Source organism: Cebus imitator, unplaced genomic scaffold (genome assembly GCF_001604975.1).
Source record: "Cebus imitator isolate Cc_AM_T3 unplaced genomic scaffold, Cebus_imitator-1.0 Scaffold453, whole genome shotgun sequence".
Classification (NCBI taxonomy): Eukaryota; Metazoa; Chordata; class Mammalia; order Primates; family Cebidae; genus Cebus; species Cebus imitator.
The window spans coordinates 836,798-849,039 of NW_016107768.1; positions in this window are offsets into that span (position 1 = coordinate 836,798).

The window sequence follows — 12,242 nt, forward strand, 5'->3', positions numbered from 1 at the left end:
GATGTGCAGAATTGCTTTAAAATGTGGGACTTTAGAATTTTAATAACAACAAAACATTTTTCAGTCAGTTTCATGCTCTTGGGCATTTTGAAGACTTGCGATCAATACATTGCAGGATATTTGACCACTGGTTAAGCTACATAGCACACAAAAAAATGCTTGCAATAGAGCCTGTTCATATGCTAAACACTCTGAAGCATTGTTCCCTTAGGTAATCTAAATTCTGCTGTTATTTATTAATTCACCTTCCATTATTTCTACAAACTTTAAGTTTTGGAAGGAAGTCTACATGTATTTCTTATGGTATTAGAGCTGTTAAAATATGCCAGCCATTACTTAAAAATCACATTGAACGTATTCACAAAGTGCCTTCCTCTGTGCTGACCATGCAGCAGCATCTGATTCCAAATGTCAGTTAGGAATGCATTTGGTGCAATAACAAACAAATTGACCAAGAGTAGCTCAAGCAATATGCTTATTTTTCTCCCATAATGAGAGAGACATATTTGCTGGTTTCAAGATATATTTACCAGCTAGTTGCTGGTATTGTTTCAGCTATTCAGCAACGTGATTAGGCATCTGGCTTTCAATCATTCTACTCCAGCATCCTTCATGCACTAACTTTCATACTTGTGCTATTGCTTTGTGGTTGTAAGATGGCTGCTCTACTTCTGGCATCACATCTGCATTCAAGAAGCAAAAGAAGAAAAGAGGGGGTGATTACAGCTATATATTTCCTATTTATCAAGGAAAGGAAAGAGCCTCCAAAGACTTCTGCTTATATCTCTGTATGAATTATCTATTCTGTAGAACAAATAACCCTCAAAATCAGTGGTGAAACAATCACCACAATACTGCAGGGAATAAGACAGATGAAAGCAAAAACCAAATAATTATTATAATTTCTATGGATCTGGAATTCCATTGAGGCTTAGCTAGGTGAGTTTGGCTCAGGATCTTTCATGGAGCTGCAGCGAGGATGTTGGCAGGAGCTGCAATCATCTGAAGACATGACTGGGGCTCGGGAATCTACTTCTAAGATGTTTCACTTCCAAGATGAGCCTTACTCACAGGCTTCCTGATGAGTTTTCAGAACATGGCAGTTAGCTCCCTTCAAAGCCAGTCACTTGAGAGGCAGAGAGGCAGAAATCACATTATTTTATGAACGAGCCTTACAAGACTCACACTATGTTTTGAATATAGCCTCTCCAAAATTCAGGTGTTGCCAATGTGATATTATTAAAAGATGGATCCTTTCAGAGTTGATTAGGCCAAGGAGGCTTCTTCCTTATGAATGGGATTAAGACTCTTTTAAAAGAGGCTTCACACAGTGTTCAGCTAGCACACTCACTTGCTCCTCTGCTTTCTGCCATGTGAAGACATAGCAAGAAGCCCCTCACCAGACACCAAATGCTAGTGTCTTGATCTCGAACTTCTAGCCTCCAGAACTGTGAGAAATAAAGTTCTGTTCTTTAGGAGTTACCCAGTCTCAGGTGATTTTGTTATAGCAGCATAAAAGAGACTAAGACAGTTATTTCTATCTTTTAAAGGAAGAAGAACCAAATAACGTGTGTACACATTTTTAAACCACTACTGCCTCATTCACCAAAATGGATTCACTTCTTCAGTCTAATTACAGTGGAGCCTAGGAAGTAAATTATCATTGGAGGTTATGCCCATTCTTCCCTTAAACAAATCAGAGGCTCAGCAAAAAGAAAGATCATTGCAAAGACAACTATCTCAAGAATCTGTATGGAGTTCTTGAGAACTTCACCAAATAATTCTAGAGTTGATCTGAAAAAGTAAACAGGTTAGAATGTATGTAAATATTTTTAAAAAGACTTTTTGAGGGTGAACAGGAAGATGACCAGACCTACTAGGCTTCAAAATGCAAGATGAACCAATATATAGGCAAATGAATGGAAAATAATATATAGTACATACATAGATCCTAATTCATAGGAAACTAAGATTGAAAGGGATAAATTTTTAAATAAACGATATTGAAAAATATCTATTAAAAGATCCATTTACATTCTTGTTATATAATGGAGTAAATTCTAGATCAATTAAAAAGTAAAACATGAAAAAGATAACGACTTAAAGAAATTAAAATGAACTTGTGGTAAATATTTACCTGATCCAAAATGGGGAAGGACTATCTAAGCATATATACAATGGAACAGATAGCAAAATAAAAGATTGATTTTAATATTTAAAATTAAAAACTTTGTGTCAAGACATTATAAAACTTTAAAAGCAAATGAAGAGATTGTGCATTATTGATATTTCAATGGGATATATTAGCAAAAAAAATACCTTCCCTTTGCTTGAGGTCTATGGGTCTTTTCTATGGAGTAAATATTTCAGAAATTAAAAATAAAATGGCAGGAATATGTTTGTATTAGTCCATTTTTCACACTGCTGATAAAGACATACCCAAGACAGGGCAATTTACAAAAGAAAGAGGTTTATTGGACTTAAGTTCCACATGGCTGGGGAGGCCTCAAATTATGGCCAAAGGCAAGGAGGAGCAAGTCATATCTTATGTGGATGGCAGGAGGCAAAGAGAGAGCTCGTACAGAGAAACTCTTATTTTTAAAACCATCAGATCTCGTGAGACCCATTCACTATTACGAGAACAGCACAGGAAAGACCTGCCCCCATGACTCAATCATCTCTGCCCAGGTTCCTCCCACAACACATGGGAGTTATGGGAGCTGCAAGATAAGATTTGGGTGGGGACACAGAGCCAAACCATATTATTCAGCCCCTGGCTCCTCCCAAGTCTCATATGTTCACATTTCAAAACCAATCATGCCTTTCAAAGTCTCAACTCATTTCAGCATTAACTCAAAAGTTTACAGTCCAAAGTCTCATCTGAGACAAGGCAAGTCCCTTCCGCCTATGGGCCTGTAAAATCAAAAGCAAGTTAGTTACTTCCTAGATACAATGGGGGTATAGTCATTGGGTAAATACATCTCTTCCAAATGGGAGAAATTGGACAAAACAACGGGGCTACAGGACATGCAAATCCAAAATCCAGTGAGGCAGTCAAATCTTAAAGCTACAAAATCATCTCCTTTGACTCTCACATCCAGGTTATGGTGATGTAAGAAGTAGGTTCCCATAGTCTTGGGCAACTCCACCCCTGTGGCTTTGCAGGGTATGGACTCCCTCCCAGCTGCCTTCACAGGCTGACATTGAGCATCTGAGGCTTTTCCAGGTGCACAATGCAAACTGTCAGTGGATCTAACATTCTGGGATCTGGAGGACGGTGGCCCTCTTCTCACAGCTCCACTAGGCAGTGCTCCAGTGAGGACTCTGTGTGGGGGCTCCAACCCCACATTTCCCTCCTGCACTGCCCCCGCAGAGGATTTCCATGAGGACCCTGCCCCTATAGCAAACTTCTGCTTAGGGATCCAGGCATTTTCATACATCTTCTGAAATCTAGGCAGAGGTTCTCAAACCTCAATTCTTGACTTCTGTGCACTCAAAGGCTCAACAGCATGTAGAAGCTGCCAAGGCTTGAGGCTTGCACCCTCTGAAGCCATGGCCTGAGCTTTACATTGGCCCCTTTCAGCCATGGCTGGAGTAGCTGTGACACAGGGCACCAAGTCTCTAGGCTATACACAGCATGGGGACCCTAGGCCCTGCCCATGAAACCACTTTTTCCTCCTAGCCCTCTGATGGGAGGGGCTGCTGTGAGAACCTCTGACATGCCCTGGAGACATTTTCCTCCTTGTTTTGGAGATTAACATTCAGCTCCTAGTTACTTCTGCAAAGTTCTAAAGCTGGCTTGAATTTCTCCTCAGAAAATGGGTTTTTCTTTTCTATTGCATTGTCAGGCTGCAAATTTTCCAAACTTTTATGGTCTGCCTTCCTTATAAAACTGAATGCCTTCAACAACACCCAAGTCACCTCTTGAATGCTTTGCTGCTTAGAAATTTCTTCTGCCAGATACCCTAAATCATCTCTGTCAAGTTCAAAGTTCCACAAATCTAGGGCAGGGGCAAAATGCCACCAGTCCCTTTGCTAAAACATAACAAGAATCACCTTTGCTCCAGGTCCCGAACAAATTTCTTATCTCCATCTGAGACCACTTTAGCCCGGATTTCATTGTCCATATCATTATCAGCATTTTTGTGAAAGCCATTCAACAAGTCTCTAGGGAGTTTCAAACACTCCCACACTTTCCTGTCTTCTTCTGAGCCCTTCAAACTGTTCCAACCTCTGCCTGTTGCCTAGTTCCAAAGTCACTTCCACATTTTTGGGTATCTTTTCAGCAGTGCCCCACTCTACTGGTACCAATTTACTGTATTAGTCTAGTTCATACTGCTGATAAAGACATACCTGAGACTGGGTAATTTAGAGGTTTATTGGATTTACAGTTCCATATGGCCTAGGAGACCTTACAATAATGGGGGAAGGCAAGGAGGAGCAAGTCACATCTTACATGGATGGCAGCAGGCAAAGAGAGAGCCTGTGCTGAGAAATTCCTGTTTTTAAAACCATCAGATCTCACAGAACCCATTCACTACCATAAGAATAACATAGGAAAGACCTGCCCCCATAATTCAACCATCTCCCGTTGGGTTCCTCCCATAACACGTGAGAATTACAGACCTACATGATAAGATTTGAGTGTGGACACAGAGCCAAACCATATCAGGGTTAATATGTAATAAGTGACTATAACTGATAATAAGACTTCTGTTTTCTCAATAAAATAGGCAAAACCATAAACCTAGAATTCATACAAGAGATAGAACAAATGGCTAATAAACAGGAATGGATGGCCAGCCTCCTTAGTAAACCATTCTGACACAAATGAAAACAGAAACAAAACTTAATATTTTATCTATCAGAGTAACACAAATTGTTTAATGTAAATATTCAGGGCTGGCCAGGCTGTGGTGAAAGGGAATTATTTAACACTGCTAGTTAATTTTACAGTCTTCACCAAGAGCCTTCAACATGTTTATACTTTTTTATCTGATAATTTCCTTTATAGGAGTCTAGTCTAAGGAAATAACAGTAATACACTTAAAATGTATGTATAAAATGGTGTGTCTTAATATGATTTATAGCAGAAACAAAATTACCTAATTGTTCCCAATAAACCCATGGCTAAACAAATCATGGACTGTCCATATGACGGGATATAAGTGCTGTTAAAATATTTTAATGAGTTTCAGTGACTTTGAATAATGTTTATGACACAATTTTAATTATAAAAGCAACACAGAACATAAAGTATATGTGATATATAAACTATAGAATAAGTATTATATAAGAGTAAAAAAGTTTCGGAGAAAATAGAAGAAAATGCTTACAGTGTTTTCTAAGAACCATTTTTTGGAGGATTGTAAGATTCTGAAACGTGTGTCTCATTTAGATTTATGTATTTTCTGCAATGTATTGCTTTCATGATGAGAAAAAGTGCTTTGTAAACTCTAAATGAACGATTTTAATTATATCATTTCACCTGTCTCACTGCTCTGGGGAGTTGCTGTGTGTGCGTGTGTGTCTGTGTGTGTGTGTGTGTGTGTGTGTGTGTGTCTGTGTGTGTGTGTGTGTGTGTGAGAGAGAGAGAGAGAATTTGATTTGTGTCCTATAATTCTAGGAAATATATGTATAAAAATGGTAAAACTCATTTTGTTAGGAAGTGGTAGATTAAATCCAACAATAATGCATTAACTCTTTCAGGCCACTTAGGGACCAATTAGTGCATTATGCTAAGGGGTATTAAATTGTATCCTACTAGCTTGGAGGAGACCAGGCATGTCCCGGAGCTCTAACTCATATCACCACTGGGAAGTGATTCAAATCTGGGAAGAAGCTGGCTCATTGAATATTAATTGAATGGGTGAATAAATGAAGGGAAGGCAAAGAAGGGAGCTAACAAGCTAACACTTATTGATTATTTACTATGTGCCAGGGGCTTCCCATTTATTATTTCATTTAATTCTCATGGCAGCCTTATGAGGCCATGTATTATTATTATTATCATTTTATGGGAGAGGAAGCTGAATGTATACCCCAAACATAAAGAGTTTCCTGCCCTTCCTGTGGGGAAGATGCTGGTGCTGACTTTAGATAGTCACTTATTTGCTGTGATCAGGAATATAATATCCTTCTTGGACCCACAGAGCCTTCTTTTAGCCTGGCTGATTTGTAAAATTCTATAGTTCAAGATAGCATTCCTGTGCAGAGTGTGGCTTTTCTGAGTATTCCACAGTAGTTAGTATCCTTGGGAAGACTGGGTGAGAAAGAGATCTGGGCAGTGGAAAACGCTTTGGGATATCAGTCATTTACACTGAAATAAGGCTAAATTTCATGTTACTTTCTGAGAACTGTATTTAGTTAAAAATGAAAAAAGTAGAATGAAGCGGAGGAGAGGAAAAGATTGCTGGGCGCCTAAGAGCACAAAAAGGAATGCTCCAAAGGTAGAAAAAGACACAGAATAAGGGGCCAGGGATTACTACCTGCTAACTGGTGGTATTGCTAGAGTGCCTAGAAACCACTGCAGTCCTTTAATTTCCTAAAGGCAAATGGCAGGCATTTGCAAGATAGTTGTCTGGGCTGCCTGGCAGAGATGGTTTTTGTGCCTCGGAGTAAAGGAAATTGGTTTCTAAACAGAATGTATTCCTGACTTGTTTCATTAACAAGAAGCTGTAGCCCAGTAAATCGTAAATGGTACCTGAAACTGATGTAAGAAAACACAGTATCAGAGTGGAATCCATTTCTTACGGTACTCCTGGGCCAGGAAAAGAGTTCCGTACTCTGAGTATTTCTATTTAGAAGTTCTTTTACATCTGAGAGGGAGCGTTTTTCTGTACAGGTGGTGAGACACAGTTTTACATTTTGGACAATTAAAAGTTTTCAGTACAAAGTTCTCCATGTCTATAATTTTAATTTCAAAAGACAGACTATAAGACATAAAATGAAAGTTCTAAAAGAAGCCTTTTTATTCTTTTCTGTTTCTTAGTTTGGGTACTTTATATTTAGGCTTTCAAGGAACAAGGGGGCAGAATTTTTCTTTTTAGAAAGAGAATCCAAACAACTGACAACTTTAAATAGATTTACACCCAAATTATACACTGTAAGTCTACAAGCAACTTTATAAAATAGCATCCACATAGCCTTTTGTATTGTGATCCTTTGTATGATACTGAAACTCCTGTAGGAAGGAGAAAATAATGATTAGGCTTAAGCAAAGTGAAAAGATATTTTCTCAGCTGGAAGTTGTTAATACTTCAGCTGATAGAGAGTTGGAAAATAACTCCTCTGTTATGTGTTTAAAAAATAAATACACAAGCAGTGGAATAATTCACAGGAAGGGAAATCGCAGGAGGGAGATAACAGCCAAGCAGATCTGAGGCTGATCGTTTTCCTGCTTGTGGGGATGATGCTCTTTTGCCCTAAGTCTTGGGCTGACAGCTCTTCTGGACGAAGTCTCCAGTCCTTTGGGCCTTGCTGTCTTGGAGTAAATACTAAATAGCCAAGTCAGTGGAGGGCTTTACATTTTCATAGAAGACATAATTATTGGAGACATAGGCAGAGCATTCAGAATTCTAAACCTCCTCTGTACTTAAAAATATTAAATATAACTTCTTTTCTTTCTCGCTGTAAAAACAATACATGTTCATGGAAAACTTAAAAAATATGAAGAAGCAAAAAGAAGAGGCTAGAGAATAATCCTACTAGTGAGAAAGTCACCAGTTAGAAGTAGACTGTCTCAATTTTTCTCTTCTTTAATCCAGTCGGAGTATATTTTACAAAAAGTTTTCTTCAGATGGTATGTGCAGTTTTATAATCTTTTTGGGTCTACTCCCCAGTTAAATGTCTATACTCTGGAATCAGATCCAACAGAAGGTAGAATGCTGCCCCTGCTACTTACCTTCTAGGAGACATAAGTCTCCATTTTCTCTTCTGCAAAATGAAGATAATGTTACTTGGATTGAAAGGTGTTTGTGAGGATAGAGATAATGTCTGTAAAGTGCTCGGCATTCAGCAAATTTTCAATAAATGGCAGCCATTACAATTTTTCTTTCTGTCCTTCTTTTTCTATCTCTACCACATTGGTGTCTTGCTTTGTTTTTTGCTCTCTTTAATATTAAAATTGCATATGCCATTCAAACACACACACACACACACACACACACACACACACACACACGTATCTATTATCTATTATCTATCTATCTTAGGATTTAACTTGACAAGGAAAAGAGTACGATTTTTCACCTGGGTATGATCATCTGCTTTAAGGAAAAGCATACTGAATCTGTTTAGGTTTGGGTGCTGCTTATATTTTGCCTTAGAATCTATAAAGATTGAGGATGTTTTGGACAGGTCAGGATAATGTGGCATTCCAACATCTTGATTACCAGGTTTCGCTGTATCTGTCTCTTCAAGTAAGATAAAGACCTGAGCTAATAGTAATCAAGATCTCACTTCTCTGATACAGGGCTCTAAGGACTGAGAGAATGATGTCTTTACTGCTACTTCTGTTTTAACAATTTTTGAGGAGAGGCAAGTGTGGGGCCCAGGCCCTGTTTTGATGCAGGGAAGTGGCATGAAAAAGTTGAGCCCCTAATCAAGGATGAAAGCTGCTTTGGGACACATTTCCCTTGTTCAGACTGGACGCTTCTGACTTTCCCTGGGACAAGCGAATGACGGGCTCTGTGCAGTAACTGTTAAGTCATGGACTAACAGCAATCATGTATAGTGGCATATCTACTGTCCATCATATTTACTTTCGGGGAATGCAGTAGGACAATAGGTGAAGCATGCACAATAGCCCTTACTTCTCCTTTGTTTCCTGCACTCAGTAAGTGGAGCAGTTTCTTTGTCAACGTGTCCGGTGTAATGGAATGCACTACTTAGTTGGTCAACATGAGTGGGCCTGGGAAACCTGAGAAAGATACTTTGGCTAAGTGCAGTGGCTCATGCCTGTAATCTCAGCACTTTCAGAGGTCCCTATGGAAAGGTTGCTTGAGAATAGGAGTTTGAGACCAGCTTTGGCAACATAGTGAGACTCTGTCTCTACATAAAGTTAAAAAGAAAAAATAGCGGGCATGGTGGTGCATGATGCCTGTAGTCTCAGCTACTCAGGAGACCGAGATGGGAGGATCGCTTGAGACCGAGATGGGAGGATCGCTTGAGCCCAAGGGGTTGAGGCTGCCATGAGCCGTGACCGTGCCACTGCACTCTAGCCTAGGTGATGAAGCAAGATCCAGTCTCTAAAATAAAAATAAAAAAAAGATTTTTTATGACTGAATTTTCAAGTATACACAAGATTGGAGAGAATAGTACAAATGAACCCATGAACTCACCAATGTCAGAAGAGTTCAACATCTTGCCAATTTTGTTTTGTCTTTTGCCCCTTGCCTCACTTGTTACCACAGTATTCTAAAGCAAATATCAGAAAAGAAATGCTCTAAGTACTTCTGTAGCTATCTCTAAAAGATAAGGACATTAAAAAAAACCCATAATCACAATCCTATTCATACCTAACAAAACTAGTATCCTTTATATCACCTAATATCTATTTCAAGTTCAGATTTTCCTGATTACCTCAAAAAAACCCTGTCAGTTTGTTCAACTCCAATCAAAGCCTACACATTGCACTTGATTGTTAGTTCTTATAAAATGCTTTAATTAAAACAGTTCTTCTCCTCCTCCCCTATTTTAACACCATTTAGTTTTTGAATAAACTGGATGATTTCTTCCTTGGAATCAGGGATGACTTCGGATGAGCTGTTTTTTTCAGGCCGTAAGATTTTTGGCTAGCTTGGAGGTCATGTGGAACAATGTAATAGAAGTGTGTCTGTGAACATGTTAATGTCACCCATCATGGTGAGATCAGATGATTGAGTGATGGGACTTGGGAGAACAGCTTCAGCCACGAGATATGGAGTTGAGAATCACTGCTCAAAGGGAACTTCTTATGCAGAGAAACTTAAAATGATATTCTGGCAAGATAGCTGCCTTGTGAATGATCTCATTGATCACACTTCTGTTCTTTTAAGAACTCCTCCCGCCGGACGTAGTGGCTCAGACCTGTAATCCCAGCACCTTGGGAGACTGAGGCGGGTGGATCACGAAGTCAGGAGTTCAAGACCAGCCTGGCCAAGACTGAAACCCCGTCTCTACTAAAAATACAAAAATTAGCCAGGCATGGTGGCACGTGCTTGTAATTCCAACTATTCAAGAGGCTAAGGCAGAGGTACCAGTAGGCTGAGATAGTGCCACTGCACTTCAGCCTGTGCAACAGTCTGAGATTCCATCTCAAAAAAAAAAAAAAAAATAGAATCCCTCCCTGGTCTACTGGTGGTATGGTGTGTGAGCCTGGTCTTCACACTCTTTTGTGTGTACTGACTCTACTGTCCCCCAGCAGCTATGGCTGGATTTTGTTGGTAATGCCCTGGCTTTCCCCTGTAAGACTCCCTTGGCATTTCTAATGAGCACTTTGGGAGTGGTTATTCACATACCTACTATGTGCTCTGTGGAAGAACAGATGTGTGGTGATGCCATTTAAACCGTTTCTGCTTTCTATCCCAAATTCAAACAGACTAAGTATCTATAGTTTTTTAAAGCTGCTTAGCTGATTCTTCGGACTTTGAAGCCAGACAATCCTGGTAGGAACTGAAAAACAGAAACGAATTCTTTGTTAAGCTGACCTCTGGGTTACTCCGGCATTGTGCCATTGTTGGGCCTAAATGGTTAGGAATGGGGTTAGAAATGGGGCATAAAGCGGTGCTCTGGCTTCCCGCACAGCCTGTGCCTACGTGGACTGCTCAATGTTTCTTGAACCTACTTCGTGATTTTCCACTGTCGCATGCTGCTTTCGGTTTTAGAAATGTGCTCCTTCTTTGTCTCTTTGAAATCTCTTCGAGGTTCTGTTAAGGAGACAACTCCTTCATGAGACCTGTCCGGAGCTCCCCAACCAGCGGTGCTTTTCTCTCCTCTGAGCTTTCAAAGCACTGACTTTCAATGGACCCGCTGGGACTAGGACTTGTGCAGAGCCTCCTGCCACTTGTCCTCTTTCCTCTAAGCCCCTCTGAAGCTCATGGCTAGGTATTGGACCAAAGAGAAAGGGACACGCCACCAACTGGCCAGTAAAGAAGCAAAACTAACCTAGAATGCCAGTATGTAATGATGAGCACTCGGTGAAGTTTTCTTACCTATACCTTGTTTGTGAGTGAAAATTTGAGTTCAGTTCAGTACACTTGCTTAACTTTTTTTTTTTTTTTTTTTAGGCGGAGTTTCGCTCTTGTTGCCCAGGCTGGAGTGCAATGGCGCGATTTTGGCTTACTGCAACCTCCACCTCCCAGGTGCAAGTGATTCTGCTGCCCCAGCTTCTGGAGTAGCTGGGATTGCAGGTGTGCACCACCATGGCTAGCTAATTTTTGTATTTGTTTTTTAGTAGAGACAGGACTTCACCATGTTGCCAGGCTGGTTTCAAACTCCTGATCTCAGGCAATCCACCTGCCTCAGCCTCCCAAAGTGCTGGGATTATAGGCATAAACCACGGAGCCCAGCCAACTTTATTTTTAATGTTTGCTGTGAGCTAAAGATGATGTGAGACACTGAGAATACAAAGAATAATAATAACCTAAATGTTACAATGCTTATGATACATCACACCATGTTCTAAGCACTTTACAGTTATTATTCACTTAATCCTCATAACAATGCTATGAAGTTGGTGCTATTATTATCTCTAAGATTTTCTCCCCAAAATAGAGGCATTGAGAGGTTAAACAAGTTACCCAGGTTACACAAGCTGTAGGTAACACAGCTGAGATTTGAACCAAAGCAGTCTTGCTCCAAGATAAATAAGACATAGTCCTTTAGTCTCCAACTGCTTAGAGCCTGAGGATCCTAACCAAAAGTGCATTATGGTTCTTTTTCAGTCTCAGAATCACAGACACATTTCACAGACCTGGATGTAACCACCAATGGGGTGCAGTGTAAGCTTTGGGTTAGCAGACTGTTGGACCAGGCCACAGCTGAGACAAGTGTTGAGAAGTGGTTGTCTTTTTTTTTTTTCCCATTTATTTATTTTATTGCACTTTAGGTTTTGGGGTACATGTGAAGAACATGCAAAATTGTTGCATAGGAACACACAGTGTGATTTGCTGCCTTCCTCTCCATCACCTACATCTGGCATTTCTCCCCCTGCTATCCCTCCCCAGCTTCCCACCCCCCACCGTCCCTCCCCTATTTCCCCC